The 18,779-nt window shown below is 38.7% G+C and overlaps 3 long non-coding RNA genes across 3 annotated transcripts in view; 2 read left to right on the top strand and 1 right to left on the bottom strand.

Moving 5' to 3' along the window:
• LOC115497099 (uncharacterized) overlaps positions 1-18,779 on the bottom strand; it is a 64,392-nt gene that overhangs the window by 13,034 nt on the left and 32,579 nt on the right. The window contains exon 4 of the long non-coding RNA XR_012058116.1: positions 3,283-3,347. This is a non-coding gene — a long non-coding RNA (uncharacterized lncRNA). The remainder of the gene's footprint in view (positions 1-3,282; positions 3,348-18,779) is intronic.
• Positions 2,771-6,686, top strand: LOC140685013 (uncharacterized). The gene is made up of 3 exons (XR_012058115.1): positions 2,771-2,861; positions 3,296-3,361; positions 4,436-6,686. It is a non-coding gene; the product is annotated as an uncharacterized lncRNA (long non-coding RNA).
• Positions 6,687-10,494, top strand: LOC140685014 (uncharacterized). Its single transcript, XR_012058117.1, has 2 exons — positions 6,687-9,093; positions 10,321-10,494. It is a non-coding gene; the product is annotated as an uncharacterized lncRNA (long non-coding RNA).

Below are 18,779 nucleotides of genomic sequence, written 5' to 3'. Positions count from 1 at the left end.
AAATCTGAGTAACATATAATTATTAACAATTAGCAGTTCCAGTTACTGGTTTGTCTGAGCCTTGATGGTGCCACCAGTAAATGGAAGCATTTTGGAACAGATTTTTTAAGTGTTCACTGGACTGTATTCACTCCACTTTCATGAGGATAGCTGTGCAAGCAGTGAGATTTTGGTCTTTTCCAAGACTAGGAAGGGAAAAAGAAAAGCTTTGGCCATTAAAATTACAGATTTCCCAAGCAGGCAGTTAGAAGAATGAAAAGCAAGGCACATTTCATAACAACCCATATGCAAACAAAACACTTTTGTCTCAAAAAATGGTGACTACTGAAACCAATGTGTGGACATTTTTGCAAATTGGAGTATGTGCTGCAAGGAGACCAACACCATCCACCTTAAGAAACTTTGAGGTGGAGCAGGGTTGTTAGCAGGAACATACCAGTAAAATGCTGGTATGTTCCTGCTAACAACCCTGCTCCACCTCAAAGTTTCTCCCCACCTTATATTATCTCCAGGACTGTGGCTAGTGCAGTCAGACCTAGGCTACTGACTGCATTTTTTTCCAGATTAACACTCTCCCAAGAACTTAGAGTGAATCACAGAGTGGGCTGGGTTGGAAGGGACCTTAAGGATCATTTTGTTCCACTCCCCTGCCATGGGCACGGACACTTTCCACCATCCCAGGCTGCTCCAAGCCCTGTCCAACCTGGCCTTGGGCACTTCCAGGGATCCAGGGGCAGCCACAGCTTCTCTGGGCAACTTGTGCCAGGTCCTCACCATCCTCACAGGGAAAAATTTATTCCGCAAATTTCAGAAGTTTCTGGAAAATGTAATTATTTTATTTTTCTGCTACAATTTCTTCCTTTCCTTATGATGTTTCCTGGATGGTTTTCCTATGGTTTTTGTAATAATATTTGTAAGGAAGCACTGGATAAGGACTTCCTTCTCTGTCTTATTTAATGTATTTGAGAATTTGGGGTTTGCTCTGAAGAATAATTGAATATTTTAAACTAACCAGATAAGAACTTCAGTAGTTACACACAGCAGAATTCGGAGACATCAGCTGGAAAACGAATCATGACCTTACTTCTTCAAGCATTTAAAATATTGGAATTTTTCTAAGTATTTTGCTTTTGAAATGAGGAAGATGCAATAATTCAACAACCGAGGTCTTGCCTCTGTCAGTGTGAGCAGATTGTTTAGGACCAGGCAGTCGTGTGACCCTTTGCAATGACAATGCAGAAGCAGTGTCAGACAGTTTCTTTGCCACAGCTCCTAGCACAGCTCTAACACACCTGGCTGCAGAGCTCTCCCCTCCCCACTCTGGCTTCGCTGTGATGATGAAATACCACCAGGACTTAGCCAGCTGCATCCCATAAGATTTCTTTGCTGCTTACTCGGCCAACACTTTGACAAGCTGGGACAGGAAAAAAAGCCATGTCTTGGATAGATATAATTTCTTCTTCAAATTTCATTATGGTTCATTTGCTTCTGCTGTAACCTTGTGGTGTGGTCACAGGTGAAGTGACAACAGGGCAAAATTGGAGGACTGCATAGGAAGTGGCTTTTAAATCTTTGCAAACAGTCACAGTTTCATAGGGCTCAGCTCGTAAGACAGAGTGGGTGAGGAAGCAGAAGACTGTGGCTGCTTCATAAATGAGAAAAGAAAATATTTATGAGATCTTCGTTTTCTTTCTTCCTTCTCCATTCTTAGAATTATGGGAGGCTTACTCTGATTTCTGATACCCTCACAATTTGGGATGTTCACATTAGGAATTTCTATTCACTGTAGCAGGAGCCTTCCATACTCTGCACTCAGGAGGCTCTTGCATGGCTCCAAGGTTACAGCAGCCTTTGCAGGCTGATTCTGAGGCGTGTTCTGATGCAGGATGCACTGCAGAAGTACCATCACAAACCAGTTTAAGGGGACGCTGGTAATGTGATTAAGGCACAGTAAGTGGGTGGCTGTTACATTGATTTTTTTCTTCAACCATTTCAATTTCAAGGAACACATGAAAGAGAATGCTAATTTTGTTGTTGCCCTTGTTTATTTTATAGCTTTCTGTGCTACATAAACTCAAAGGAATGAAAATATGCTGTATACTTTTCTCATGCTCAACTCTATCAAATCCCAGAGGATGTTTAAAAGAACACTTCAAAAATTGCAGGGTGATATCTGTGGTTTCTCAACTATTTCTTCATCTCATATGCTCAGAGACATAACCTGATGTGAATTTGTGAACTCTCATTCATCAGGATTTATCACTGCAGCTCAGTTGCTACCTGTGCCTCCTCAGGAAGACTGTAATTTTTTTTCATTGCAGATGGATTGCCTGGGATAAATACCTGACTCTTAGCTTGTAGGCAGGGAAGGTCAATAACAACCTTTATACCTTTATAGAATCTCTCCATAAAAGGTGACAATAAATAACAGTTTAACCTCTAATCTATATTAACAGACTACCTTTATTTATTGTTTGACTTGTACAGAGACAGAGACAGGTAATCCAAAAGGAGCAGTCACAATAGCAGGTAATGACCTTCTTTTACAAGAATGAGCAAAACCCATTTCACTTCAGCATCATGCACGGGGCTATTTTGCAAAGAAACACTGTGTGTTAGTTGTTGAAACTTTTTCATGCATTCCCAGAAACAACCTACACTATTCTGAATATTTTCTTCTCTGTGCAGTAAATAAAGTCTTTCATGTTGACAATGCTAATATTATATTTTAAAATATATTTGCATTTGTGTTTTTTGTCATTTTTTATTGCATTTTATAAATCCCAGAGCAAAGACCCACTAAGCTCACTGAGAAAGGCTCGTTTCTTGGGATCGCATCATGCAGTGACACAGGTGATCAGGTGGGATTTCAGTGGGGGTTACTGGCTGGGTCTGTGGGGACCTTATTTCAACCAGAATCGTGCATTGGAGTTCGGAGTACATGTCAGGAAAGTTAATTTTAAGTAGCTTTTAAAATGGAATGATTTCATATGAATGATATTCAAAGGTAAATATTCACAATGCAAAATAATCTTAATATATTTTAGTCCAAATAGCGCATTAAATTATTAGATAATTGTGGGAAAGTTGGGAAGGCGGAGCAAGAAAATAATTTTATCAGTATTTGTAATCCTGGGATATAACAAGGCCGCTAGTGTATTTGGGGTAGAGTAAGAAATTACTAGTAAACATTTTTTTTAAGTTATGCACGTGTTGTGTTCTATCTAATACATATTTTCTAATGGATGAACAAATATATATGATTAAGTTGTTTTTACTTACACTTATGTTTCAGTAATGCACAAGACAAGTAGCTGGAAAATTCTCTTCAACCTTAAATCACACACCTGGAAATAAGAAGGTAATTTTTAGTTACAGGAAAATATCTGCTCGCTATTTAATTTGTTCCTAAATTACATCCTCTTGGTTTAAGAACACCTTAAAAGATCATTCAATTCATTTTTAATCTCTTTTCTCACTAAGTGAAAGAATCGATTTCTAGATGATTTTTAAAGATTTTTTTTCATCTTCTTACTACTTTATGAAGCCATTTGTAACATCAAATGGCAAAAACCTCTCACATGAAGAAACTGAAGTGGCAGGTGAAGGATTATTAGAGTTGTAATTATGTTAGAGGGGTTTTTGAACACACTGAGTGTAACTGAATGCAAATTCTGGGACAGTTTGCCTCATCTTAGTGTAGGAAATAGGAAAAGGAAGCCACAACAGTTCTGAGAACAGAAGATATTAATTTTCTTTTAAATTACTGAAGGAGTTTGATATCAGCTCTGTAAATGTACAGAGCATGTTTTTTTGACTTATTCTGATTAATAAGAAATTGCAACAGACCTGCTCAGCACTGTGGGAAAGGTCAGTGGTACTTTTTGAAAAGAAGGCCTTGGAAACACATTGGCCTTCCAAAATAGTCATGCAAAACTGCCACTCTTATTTTCCTCCATTTTTGACTTTGCACTTCAGCTTTCTGATCCTCCTGTTTTCATCACGTGCAGAACTGTGTGTGGATCCATTCTAATAAATTCCGTTACTTGGAACAATGAGGTTGAGCATGATTCAAATCCTGAACTAAATGCAAATCTAGCAGCAGAAAATTGATTTAGTGATATGATAGGATTTGCAATATAAATATATTGCATTAAATAGAAAGTTTAATTAAATAAATTAATATTGTAAGGACTGCCATTCAAGCTAGCACTGTATCTGTGACTAATTAAATGCATGCACTGTGAGAACAGTGTGGATATCACATGCTGGTGCATTTGGAAGCAACATACAATATATATTTTTGCTTAATTTTGGACAAATGGTCAACCTCTGCAGAAGAGAGATGTCTTTTTTTCAGAGTCAGCAATGCAGGTTTTGATGCCACAAATTTTTAACTTTGTGACTGAAATTGTGAAGTCTTTTTCCTGAACAGATTTACCGCAGGACTATTGCATTATTTCTTTGAGCTTCAAAACAGAAGAAGAACAGATTTCAAATCATATCAGCAGCCAGATAAGTACAATCTTAATTGCAATACCTATATGGAACAACTTTAAAGCTTTATGGCTGTATAGTCCTTTGTGCCAACGTGGATCAGAGTAACACACAAAGGAGCTGGGCTACAAACCCAGGGCAATATTCCTATATTTCTCCTTGTTAATAATTCTTAGTTGCAGGGGGGAAAAATGATGCTGCTATTTTCCTATTATTTTAATGGGAAAAGGGCTTTTATTTTGTTTGGTTTTGTTGTTTGCTTGGGTTTTTTATCTAGCTTTTTGTGAGAAATACTACTTGGTACATACACAAAGGAATTCAAATAATTAATTGATGTTTAGAAACACGGAAGACAATTGTGATTTTTTTTCACTGCAAGTAAATAAATCCCACAGATACAGAAAATGTACCCCTGAGGAAACAAGTGTCCCATTTTAATTATGCAAAACAACTTTCTTGACAAATTGACAACATTTTCCAAACAAGATTTTGGCAATAGAATGCTTTAAAAGGCATTTTATAAGGCTATACAGTTCAAATTATTTACTCTTAAGTGAAGTATTTGTAGCAACTAGGGAGTAAGGAAAGAGGAGGGAAATGTTTCTTCTGTATGAATCCCTTTTTTTCCACTGCTGACCGAGGAAAGTGAGTGCAGGCAGATTTGAATTGCTGTGATTGCACACAAACAGCACCTGCCTCCATTTGCTACAGCCATATAAGAATTTGAGACAAAAATTTAATTGCTCAACATTTACAGAATCCATAACAACAGGTCATGACTAAATACTGCTCTCCTCTAATTTAAACTTTAATTTAAAGGAGGACCATCCTCATACTTGGATTTAAGTGCAAATTCAAACCGTTAAATTTAGCTTGCCTTTCTTCTAAGTAATTCTGGCAAATGTATTTTCTTTAATGCTTCTTCTCAAGTAGAAAAAGATACTGAAATAAAAACTGACTCATGGAGTCCTAGGGAAGGAAGGATTTTACTTACAACACTTTAAAATTAATTGGAAAACTTCCTAAATATCAGTGACATTTCCAAAAATGCTGAAGAGTTCTGCTGTGGGATATAAAAGTAACTATCTTGCTTTTAGCTCATCTGTCTTTCAAAGATATTTATCTGAAACTTTGGACAAATTTGCAGCCCCTAAGATAGACAAAATACTGATAACTGTCAAGGATTGTCATGCAAAACTAGACATTATTTTCTTTGAAGGTCATTAAAATTTTAATGTTGCAGATAAATAATATGACCCATTTCTTTATTTGAAATCAATTATAATATTTAACATATTCAGCATACACCACTAGAAAAGGTCATCTGCTCTTTGGGTAGATGGGATTCTCTTGTAACCCAAGAAATGCTAATAATGCTGATCCTAAAAAGAAATAGTTTCAAAAATGACACAATTGAAATTTGAAAATAAATGTGTTCGAGTTTCCACTTATATGCTGCAGTACTTCCTAATCATGTAACAGTGTCACTTCTGCACACAACAAGCCATCAACTATTTTTATTTTGACCTGAGCCTTCACACAAAATATTAATTTACTTTGCAGCATAATGGAACCAGTTCTGCTGTCACCACAGAGAGCTGCTGTGCACTGCATCAGAAAGAGAGATGACAGAAATTCCAGCAGCAGCAGAATTTAAATGTCTTGCCTGTAATTTTGTTCAGTAGCATCTTTGTACAGCTGACATGTGAAATATGGCTTTAGCTTTTGAGAAAACAAATGACATTTGATTTTGCTAAGAAGGCTTAGCAAGGGAAAGGCATATTAAAAATGTCACTTGTGTTACCACAGAAGTGTCCTCTGAAAATGAGCCTAAATATATATGGAATATTTTAATACTTAAATTTTTTTTTCCAAAAATACCATTAAACAATTCCAGTTTTTCCCTTCTGGAAATGCAGGCAAGTGCTCTGACCTAGTTTTACGCATTTATTTCTCCCTCCCAATTCAGTGGACTTGGAAAATGCCAAAAAATGAACTAATCTCTGAGAAGACAATGAAAAGCACAGCAAAACCTGAGCACATTTCTATCCCATTTCATAGAGTACTAAGTCAAGTGCATTTTGAACTTCCAAAAGTTAAACATCCTGTGGCATAGGAGAACCTATTTGAATATTGAAGACCAGTTTTACTGAATTAAAAACATAAACATAGTTTCTGGAAAAACTGAAAGGTATAAATTTTTTTATTTATCAATATAATAATAAGATTTCCTTAAAAACAGATGAACTTCAAATGTCCTTATCATTAGCATGTTGGTATTTTCCAGTACTTGTATTTGCTGGCAACCTTTTTGTCCTTCCAGGAGAGAACACTTGTACTTATTTACACAAAATAAAGACAGCTTCACTTTGTAAGTTTAATATTTTGGGCAAGCAGTAATATACCAGTCTGTTAGCCAGTCTTAGCAGGAAATAGTCGTAGTGCTGATCACAATGAGATGACTCGTGGTCTCAGCTCATTTTGAGAAGTTTACTAAACATGTTATCTCTAGCACAGGGCTGATGTAATGTTTATAAGTTCAGTCTGTCCTGTTTTGCCATTGTTGGTGATACTCTTGTTACCAAAACAGCCTAAAAGTCATTTCTTCATCATAACCTTCTGAAGGTCACATACAGATGATGTTTCATCATGATTGATATTTGAAACACATTTTTAAAGAGAAATCCACCACGATGTCAAAACACCTGCCTGAATTTAAAACTTTAGTTTTTACTTATGATAAAGCTTGAACAACTTGATACTGCAGATAGCTTTTAACTCATCACCTGATCTGTAAGTAAAATCCATTTTGTCTAAATAATGAATATATCAAGTCATATGATGGGTTATCTATATGACTGCAAATATTTACTTAACATTATAGTTAGATGAGCAACTATATTTGTTAACATAAGGATCAATACACGTCCTTCAAGACACTTGAGCTAAGGCTGACATAATCACAGAGGAAAAACTCTATGGATTAGAAGGAAAGAGAAAAAACTCTGCAGCCTGATTAACCTATTTTGTCAAGGTTTGTTAATACTCTTTTTACACTCAATACATTTTTCATTTCAAACTGCCTTTAGAGTGTTTAAATTGTGACTGTGATCCTGTCACACACACTTTAATTTCTAGGCTTGTAGCCTATCAGTTTAACTGAACTCAGTGAATTCTGACACTCCAGGCTGCAGTGATTCCATCACCTCTGTACTGACAAGAGGGTCTCTGCTCATGTGTCACCATCTGGGACCTGACTAGAAATGCTGCAATGGAAAATCAACCCAGCTCCTCAGTCCTCAGCTGAGCCATGTCAGGGGGTATTGGTTGTACCAATGTTCCTTTAATCCTTCTTCACCTCAAGTAAGAAGTTATAACTTAATGTGCATATCAGGAAGATCTGATGGATAGGGAAGTACAATTTTTAGTATTTTTCAGAATAAACCAACATTTCAAATTTCTCAGCATTATACATATATAGAATATTTATTGTATGGACACTCACCACTGCTCTCATGCCCCAGTGCAGCAGGGATGAGTAAGAAGTCACAGGGCAAGTTCTGTCTTCCAGATCTCAGCAACTTCTCTAATTACCTCCATAGATGGAAACTTCTTTCCAAGACAGACTTTCTTGGATTGTGCAAATGTCTTTGTTTTTTTTTCCTACCTTTTGCCTGTGATTAAGGTCCTCAGGAACCTCCTTCAATACTTCACTAGGAAGGTGCCCATGAGAACTTAAGGGAGAACATCCAACACCTGTTATTTGCCATGTACACCATCTTTTATCATTTTTTGCCTCAGCTGCTTCACATGTTGGGGTCCCAAGTTTATGTCTAAACCAACAGAACTTAGCTCTGTGTCTGATATCTGAAAGAGTCAGAGTTGTGCTACTTCAGAAGCACTGAATATGCAGTAAGAGAATGAGACCATGTAAACAAAATGCTCATTGCCAAGAAAGAGAAACTGAGATGACAAATTGTATAACTTACTATTATTAATTATAGTTATCTAATTATTACTGTACCAGCAAAATATATCTTATCTTAAAGCAATAGAAACAGTTGCATAAGAAGTTTCAGTAATGCAATATTAGCTGCTTTCAAGCCTACAATGTCTACAGACATTTCTACCAATTAGATCACCCAAGTATGTGACAAACCCAAATAATCTGCTAAAGTCACATTACATTTTACATCTTTGCAGAACTAGCACTGAAAATTAGAATTTTGCTCTGACAGAATCACTATATAACATTTCTGCAAAAACATATTTGGCTCTGTTAAAATCAAATATCTTTTTGTTTACTCCTATCAAATTCTGTGACACAACTGGTTACTAGTTAATAATGCAACAATACTGCATATTATTTGATTCCTATTCTGATAGGTTTCTCTTGTTTAGAAATGAAAATGCAAGCATGGAAAGAGATTTTAGATCCTCACTCTGTTAGACAAGTGTGAATATACAAGTTTTTGATTAAATTGTACTTTAGTGAGAACTTTTTTTAATAATAAAATTTTGCCTTCCATGTTGTTCAGTCTCAGCTCAGGAAAAGGAGTGTCCTGACAATGTCCATGTGCCCACTCTGAACCAGCAGCAAGTGTTGTTACTAAAGGTTATTTCCTGCTTCTTCACAGTTTGGTACCAACCCAGACCAACCTTGTTTAGCCTGAAATCAGACAGTGCTGGGGTTCAGGGTCATATGGCTTCAAGCAAAATGAATGGACAGTCATTAAGCTGACTATTTTGTATAATTGCAGGATAAAAATAATAATAATAAGTAAAATAGCTCAGTTTGCAGATGCTGAGTTCACAGCTCCTGCTTTTCTTTATTGATGCATAGTCCTACTGCACACAAAAATTTGAGCTTTCCTGTCTTAAGACTGCAACACACTGGTTCAGGGAAATAAGACACAGGGGAGGTTAGAAGAGCTGAAATGTAACACAAATAAACTGATACTCTACAGCTCCTCCTAAATCTGTGCTTAGGCTCACGTTGGACATGTTTCACCAGGATATCAGCAGATTTTGAAATTCAGTGACCATAAGCAACATTCCCACTGAATGTTAATTTGTCAAGACAGGAAAACCAGGAACTTTCTATGAACTTCTGAAAACTGATAAAGCTTGTATGAAAAGTGTCTGAATCTCAACAGCTTTTGCACTTGAGGTGTCTGAGCAGGTTTTCCCTTGGTGTCCACAGAAAATCTGAACAGCACTGCTCTACACTGCTCTACAGATGATAGAAAAATTCCAGCAAGAGTACACTTGGCTTACAAAGTCACACATCAACATGTCTGTGTACGCATTGCCTCAAAGAAATCTCTGGAAAACTCAGCTGCCCCGGAGATATAAAATAATAGAACAGATACTTTAAAAAATGCCTGTTTGTTACCAGTTGTCATTATGTCCCTAGTTCGAGAGTCCCCACAGAAATTTTCCTTATTTCTTCATGGAAAGGGCTGTTGAGGCCTGGCACAGGCTGCCCAGGGCAGTGCTGGAGTGCCTTTAATGAAGGCATGTAACAGACATGTGGATGTGGCACTTGGGAACGTGATTTAGTGGTGGCCTTGGCAGTGCTGGGTTAATGGCTGGACTCAGTGATCTTGGAGGTCTTTTCCAACATAAAGTATCCTATAATTCTTTTTATCTATTACTCCTCTCTCTAGTAAACAGACCTTTAAAGAGGAAATATATGAGAGCAACATCACAGGAGTGATGGGCAGCTGCTGAACACAACTCTCTATTCAGTATTTATTTTACTATAATTATGCACCAATATCCTAAGGCACAAAGACATATGTTAATATTTTCAACTTGCAGGTCTCTAAGAAGTTTGGAACAACACAAGTGAAAAGATCCTTCCAACTTAGTGAGCAAAAGTTGAAAGGCAGGAAAGCTGCTGAAGAGTCACATGGCCTTGAGGAACAAGGCAAAGCTATTCTGCACTAGGGAAAGGAAAAGAGGTTGAACTCAGTTAAGCTCTTGCCACAAAGATATTCCATACTTGAAATCAAAGTCAATCAAGCTCTTGAAGTCTTTTGGGTTTGTTTGTTTTTTGTGGCGGGGCGGGGGGGGGGGGGGGCTTTTCTCTAGCTGAAGGCCTAATCAGGTATGGGCTGATCTATAGGGAACAAACATTTGATCATTTAAAAGTAATGTTCAGCTTTCTATCAGACAATCAATGAAAAGGGGAGTTCTTTTTCACAGTCAGTTATCAACACTTCTAGTTCATTTTTTGCTTGGATTTTTGCTTTTATTTAGTGGTGTTTACTCATCCCACGTGCCTGTTTTTATAGAAGGAACACAAGAATACTTGAAAATCTGCATAAGGAAGTACAGTATGGGGGGCCTGGAAATTTTGCATACAAAAGACAGGCCAAGGAGTAATTCTATATACTCTTAAAAAAAAATAAGTACATGGGCCATTGCATATTTTTTAGGAATTTTAGAAAGTACCAGAAAAAGACATTGGTTTATTTGGTATATGATATTAAGAATACATTTTTCTCCTATATTTAGTAACACTACTCCCTACAATGGGGATGATTTTGAGGTTCATTTGCATTAGCCATTCCATGGACATTTGCTCAGTGAAGTACAATTCCCAGTTTCCAGTCAAGGCAGACAGACTGGAGATCCCTTCAGGAGCCCACGGTTCCTGTCAGAGCAGCTGGAATGGAAAGTTCTCCTGCAAAGGGAGCCCTGACTGTGGCATTGCTGTGCCAGGTGCCAGTCACTCCCACCTCACTGCCAGCCAGGAGCTCTGCCAACCTCGGCACCAGTGGGACAGAAGCTTCCCCAGCCACTGGCTCTGGGGCCACTCCTGACTGCACATCTGGGGCTTGAAACACACCCTTGAGGACAGCAGCAAATATTCTAAAACTACATGGAAAAATGGAAACCTTTGCCTCTGGTCCAGGTAGTAGAAGTTCTGTTAAAATTTCTAGCACCAGAAATCACTCTTAGCACACTTCTGCTTCTCTAGGATCCCCTTGGAATAGACATGGAGAGCAGAAGGAGAGAGGACAGATGGCTAAAATGTCTTCTCACATCCTGTCAATCCGAGCCTTACAGTGGCACAACACCACATGAGGCCTAACCAGCTCCTTCTTCTTTTGTTCCAGTCTGTTTGTCTCTGATGAACACACTGTACTTTAAATTGATTCCCAGAACAACGACTAAAAAATGAGCAATTAGTCAACTTACTTCACCTGACTGTATTCCCACCACTGTCCATCTGGTCTCATGCTAAACAATCCATTTAAGAGTGACTCTTGCACACAGCCACTCCAGTAACTTTCCTTTTTGATGTTACCTCTCTCCCCAACTATCAGAGGCAATTTCTGTCAGTGTCTCCCTCCTCTGTGCTTATACTTTGCATGTCCTTCACAGCACTTGTTCTAACCACCTGCATTCCTATCTTGCCAACACAGACACATTTAGTTCTCTTAAAGCAAACATTTCAAGTGAGACACTGCAGATGGGAGAAATCATGAGGCTCTGCAGTACAGGTTGGGTCAGTCACTGTGTACTCACCACTCTGGAGCAGAAGGACCATGACTGTGTTGTGCAAGACAGCTGGTCAATACCAGAGCACTGACATGGGCACTGGAAACAGGATTCTTCCCATTCTGCAAATTAAATCTCTGTTCAAAACTAGACAGACCGATGTTTGTAAGAAAGCAACCCTATTTCTACTCATAGCCATTGGCTCTTCTGCACATAATCCTCTAGATCTTTCATGGAGTTAGAATTGAGTAATTAAGTCATTTGCAAGGACTTGCATGGTCAATTCCTTTTGGAACATCTGAAACACAAAGATGGCTTTGAAATGCTCATGTCTAAGCTGTTTACTTCCATAAGAAACAAATTTTTATTAAAAAGTTATTTTCTTTCCAGTAACTGCATAAAACCCCCCAAGCATGTTATGTACCCTCAAGAGGGCAGCATGGTATTTGAAAATTCACCTTACAAAGGGAATAATGCCTTGGCATAAGAGAAGGCTCTAATGATAGCATGGAATTAATGTTGCTGTAAAAATTAAATATTTTAAAAATAGGCAAAAAAGAAGGTAAGTCTATGGCAGGGCCTGTCTACGGTATCACATGTCCATTGCAGCTGTTCATGTAGCATCACAGGGATTACAGAAGCAGCTGATGCAGCACAGCAGTTTCCATGCCAGCTCTTGTTTAACCAATACCAACTATGAGCAGTCTGTTCAAAACTGTGGTGGCATTGTGTGTAGGGCAAGGAGCAGCCAAGAGCTGTGATAGTGAAAGTTGTGCCTGCAAGTGGTAGTAACTCTGTTCATGCTTTCCAAGGTACAGAGAAATTAAGGATTAAAGGAACACTGACTACAAGGTGATCCCTTGTAGTATGGTTGGCTTTCATGGCACTGCATCATTTTGTCCTTCCATAAAAGTATTGTTTCATCACAGAAGACTTTTTTTCCCCTCTCTCTTTATATAAAAATTCCAGTGCAGATCTAGTCTTCACAAATTTATATGTTCTGATTCTTGAGTCAACATTATCAATTAGCCCTTACACTGCTTCTGTTTTGTTTAATTAAATGTGCTTCTGTCTTTCATACTATGAAAAAAATCTTCCAATTCCTTAACCATTTTAGTAAAAATTCTTACTGCCATGTAAGTCTTGTCTGAGCAGAGATAATAACTGCATTCCAGGTGAACAATCCCTGTCACTGTCCTTAACATTTCTTCAAGTATTTTTCAAGTACTTCTACTGGAAATTCATCATGTCACCACATGTGCTTTTTCGAGCGCTGATGACTTAGGGATGGCAATGGTAGCATGTACTTGGAAGACTTGGAGAAGGAACAAGCTTGGGAGTTAGCTGCAGGTACAGGCTCAGCTTCTGCCATCACTGTGCAGCAGGCCAAGACTAACAAGATTGTATCTCCCATACCTCATTTTAGAGTGGTGATAATATCCACCATACTGGTACCACAGCTATAAAACTATATGGAAACATAATACCATATATCTTAACTGGATACTTTTCAGCTCACTGAAGTAGTGCCTCTGCTGTAATCCCCTCAGCAATGTCCAAGGTCAGCTGAGTGCTTTGATACTGGTATATCACTGCATAACCCATAGCAAATCATTTATTACAAGAAGTTCTTTACCCAATTAAATTTTCCAAAACAAAACTTCTCTCATTCCAGAAAAATTCTTAGTTGGTGCGATTAATTTAATCATAAATCCTCTGTACTAAGGAGAAAATTTCTAACAGCGCTTCTACAACTACAGCTACTTAACATGCTTCTACCACCCAAAGGTAGTACATTGCAAAATAAAAATTCTTTTCTTCCTGATTTTCTGCAGTGGTTTTTTGTTGTTATTTTTGGGTTTGTTTCTGAGAAAGAATTTGACCTGAAATGCAATGGATTACTCCTGTCATCAGTAAAGTGCCCAGTGATTGCACAATGGAATAATCTGAAACATTTTCCATATGATCAGGATCTTCTACATGATATCCATCCCAAATGTATCAAATCTTCCCAGGTTATTTGTGCTCAGCATGGTGTGCTTTGACCTTGCAGGGAATTATCTATGGACTGACCAAGCCACCCCTGATGGGGGACATAGAAATGGCATCAAACCCCTGCAGTGCTGGCTCGGTAGGAGCTGGGCAAGTGCTAAAGCCACGCAGAGAGCAGTGCCCTGCTCCTTTGTGCATCCCGGGGTGAGCTGTGTTTGCTGCCCTGCCAGCCTGAATCCTGCTACACACAACCTGTTTGTGATCTGGGGGAGATAAGCAGTGCTACAGGGGAAGAGGAGCTGACTCCACACTCTTTGGTCTTGTGCTCACATCTAGCAATCAATTTCCTCTCTCCCCGAGAACATGAAATAACACCCTGTGAAACAACACAACATCTGCAGTTTCTGGCATTGCACAGCATCCTAAACAGAGAACATTTCATCCAGTCCTTGGCCTAGGAGCTCGGTGAGGCTGGATACCAATTCCAGCTATCTTGACAAACAGAGAGCTCAAGAAAACACAGAATTTGAGCAAGGACTCAAGGTGAAAGACGTTCTATCTCATGCATGTGGTGCAGTTCAGCAGCTAACACAGTTAACAAAAAGGAAAATGCAATAGGAAGTTCCTTTCCCCTGTTCCTTGTTCACCAGACTGTTTGCAGGCTCATTTCATCTCTCAGAATCTAGCACTGCTTCTTCTCTAAGTAGGAATTTGTCCTGCTCTCCTAAAGTTCATTGGGGGAACCTGTTGTAAGACTTCTGCATTTCAAATAGTAATTCAATTAGATACTCTTAATTTTATAAGGTTTCTACACATGTAATGAGTGATTTGATGAGAAATAAAGTGAATACTGAAAAACTTTCAGAATGAATCACCTTAGAGCTGAAAAAAGATAAAAGACACCTGACTTAAAAAAGGAACAATATTTTCATGACTGACCTACACAAGTGGGCTCTGCAATTATGTAAGTTCCAGGAATTTATAGGTAGCTCTTCTACATGCCTGATTCATTCTGGTATTGTTTAATACTCCTGCTTCTTGTAATGTATGGACTGTGCAGATGCAACCTACAACATTGTTGACATTTAGCTGACTCTAAGATTCTGATTCAGAGATCAGTTTTCTTGCAAGGAAGGATGAGCACACTCCCATGAGCACACTAATCCATCTGTGGATTAGTTCTCACAGCTTTTTTATCTAGTTGAGAAATGAAAAGAGAAAAAGTGACAGATTGTGACTCTTCAGAATAGATCCCTAACTCAGACCTGCAACATCAGAACAGCTCTTCTGATATGACTCCATGCAGGTGGGGAAATTCCAGCTGGAAAAGGTTCTTTTTTTAGCTGATCTTTGTGTTTCATTGCCCCATGTACACAGCATTATTCAGACACACAAGGGATGTAAATGTTGTGCCATTTGCCTATGTGCAGTTAGACTATGGTAGTGAAAAACCATGAGGGTGGCATTACTCAGTGTCAGGCACTGTCATCATTTATCCTGTTGAGGAGCTGCACACTGCGAGCTTAGTCCTACACTTCTCTCACTCCCCAAACTCCTCCTGAGTCAGATTCAGCGTGTAACCATGTTTTTGTTTTGCCCCTTTTTGTTTTGCCAGGTGACAAAGCTTAAAACTGTATCCTCTGCAAAGAAATGGCAGAAAGATACAGCTCAGTCATCTTTCCCTCCATCCCCAACACACGAGGTGTGGTGAGGTTACTGTTTCCTGACTGGAGACATGCTCAGTCTTCCCAGCTGCAGGACACAAAGCTCCTTCTCCCCAGTATGTGCTGCTCCAAACTTGCACTGGAAGTGGAGCAAAGCCAAACCAGCCCCTTGTTTTCATGCTTTGATCCAAGGGCCTGGACTCTACATCCATCTGCCCCCTCTTGCTCCCAGCCCCAAGTTCTACATGATTAGACTCTTCCCTTTCCTGGCAGTTAGCAGGTTTTACACTGCATTATTTATTACCTTAAAAAAAAAGAAATCAAAGGTTCTTCACTGAAAAACATTAAGTAAGTAAGCCAGCAGCAACAGCAAAAAAAGTTTTCTACATTTAAGGAAGACAAGACTTCCTTTCTTTCTTTCTATCTATCTATCTATCTATCTATCTATCTATCTATCTATCTATCTATCTATCTATCTATCTATCTAATCTATCTATCTATATTCTGATCAGAGAGCTCAGCTAAGTAGTTTAGTGGTGCCTACTGACTGACTTCTGTTAAGTCTTCTTGGTAATATTATTAGATAAAATTAAATCAAACAGAAGGCTTCTATATGATGAAAAAGATCTCAGGCTGGAGTGTGAAAGAGATAATAAATGGTTTTTGCACCCTGTCCTTCAAATACTGAAAGGAACATGTTAAAAAACACTCCAAAACACTCAAACTGGGAGAGCACATTGGAAAAGGAGATGGAGAAAAGTAGGCTCTGAAAAGTAGGCGCTTTCTTTCAGTAGGCTCTGAAAGAAAGATCATAGGGCAAAATAATACAGATTAACAAAAATTCTGTAGGAGTCCTGTTTCTTAACATGTGTTAAGATTTCTATCATCACTGATGTTAATAATTGACATGAAGTACAGCAGGAGTTAGATAACAGCAGGAACATTCAGGCCAGGACTAATTTCATTTTCCAGTGGTGTGAGGCACTGGGTAATGGGGAAATGCACAACCATGTCAGAGATGATCTTACTTCACTGACTTAAACCTCGAGGAATTTTATTCTGTCTAGAAAATGATTCCTGCTTGTGTCATCCAAGAGGATGTGCTCTTCAGAGAAGTAAAAATAACAGGAAGTTAATTTTGTGTTCATGAAAGGGAGGAATTAATAGCAAAGCCTTAAGTCAGATATAAGCTGCATGGGTATTGTGCAAGCCTCATCACACAGCGCTGCCATCTCACCCCAATTTATGATCTGGAACACAGCAACTTTTACAGCTTTTAGCTGGAACTGCAAATTGTACCAAAGCATACAATGATTTTATAAATACAAGGGAAAGAGGTAAAAGCTCCAAATTTCTTTTGCTCCTTCACCTAGCTCAAGTAGAAGCTGGACACATTCTGATGCCACACTGCACGTCCAGACTCTGCAGATCACACTGCTGGTATCTGAGTTCAGGGCTTAAATACAGTCACTCCATCTTCTCTGAACTCAGAATGCATATGGAGGCCAAGATGAGCTTTCTAGCATGGGCAAGTACAAATAAATGAGTAGGATCAGCTTGAGCATGGGTGATGCCTTGAGAGGCTACCTAGAACAGAGGCTGGACAGTGTTAAAGGAATGAAGTAGGTATTTATTAAAAAGGCCTTCAAAGGATACACTTTGGGCAGTGCAAGAGCCTGGCTGAGGCTACAACCAAGATGGACCCAAGATGGATGACAGGTCATGAGTTTTCACACTTTTGTAAGTTTTAGTCCATTTAAATATTGGATTTAATTGTCCAATTACAGCTCCAGGTTATGAAGACCCATCCTCCCTGATTGTTCTCCTCAATTTGCTGTTGCTTCCACTTTTTGGGCCTGAAGCTGCAATGGTGTCCTTGGTTCTTAGGCTGGAAAAGGAATGTGTTGCGTGACTGAACTGTGAGGAGAACTTGCTAACACTTCATATAAAGTTCAGAATTATATATTAATGCAGTAGAGAATCTGGAAAATATGAAAGCTAAAACTTAAGGCATCATGGGCAAGAGCTGTGAGATTGTGTGGGCAGGCTGTATTTTAATTTTCACCATGTTATCTGACAGGACTTCTCACAGCCTGCCAGAAAATCCCAGCCCATGAAATCAGTGTCCTCTGAGTGCAGCTTTCCAGCCTCCAGAATACACCAAAGAGAGGCAAATCAGCCTTTTGCCTGCCAGGCTCTGCTTTCTAGTTCATACCACCAAAAGCAAGCTCAAACCAGAGGTGAATCTACTTCACGATACATCAAACGGCTATCACTGTTATTTGTCCCGTATGTTCTTATCTCACAGTTTGCAATTAATCACCACCCTGGAAATCAAACACTAAGCTATTTGTACATTCTCTTTGAAAATACATTTCAATTTCCTTTTACTTGAACTGCCCTGTCCTTTGCCACACCTGCTGAGTGCATCAATCTGCACAGCACCCTGGATATACCTGAGGAGTCTGATGACTCACACAAGACAGAGAGAACATAATCACTACAGAGGGAACACAAGGCTGAAAAGTGTCATGCAATTACATACAGAGGGATGTATGATCATTAGCAAATAACCACATTTGCATGGTGAAGATAGTTACAATATGTTGTGACTAAAGACGAGGTTCTGTTCGCTGAAATACAAAGTTCTCTTCAAGGCATGACCATGTCAGCTACATGAGCACCAAGTCTGTATTAAACACCAAAATCCTGTGCAGGAAAACTGTAAATCTAATTCCATCTATTTGGTATATAGAAACATTTCTTGATGCATGTTAGCTTAGCCTTTGTGAATTCTAGGTTTGTTTTATTCTAAGATGTTGGAATCTATCTTATTCTCTTCTGTTTGGAGGGATTTTGTACTTTGCAGAGAAGACAATTGGGAGAGGCTGATTTTATGGGAACAGCAGGGCACATGGACTGGTCTCCTATCTAACATTTATAGGGAAGGTTTCCCTGGTTTCAGCACAGCTCACAGATACAGTTGAAGGTGCAGCATATTTCTCAGTACTGTCATTCAGATTAGAGTACTTGGCTTTAGAATAAACACCTTAGATTCCTAAAGCCATCCTTGTCCTAAATCTGTAACTTCAGGGATGGCTGCCTTACCTCCCT

The sequence above is a fragment of the Taeniopygia guttata genome, chromosome 13 (genome assembly GCF_048771995.1).
Source record: "Taeniopygia guttata chromosome 13, bTaeGut7.mat, whole genome shotgun sequence".
NCBI lineage: Eukaryota > Metazoa > Chordata > Aves > Passeriformes > Estrildidae > Taeniopygia > Taeniopygia guttata.
The sequence above is the reverse complement of the archived record's forward strand: the minus strand, read 5'-3'. Positions and strand labels throughout refer to the sequence as shown.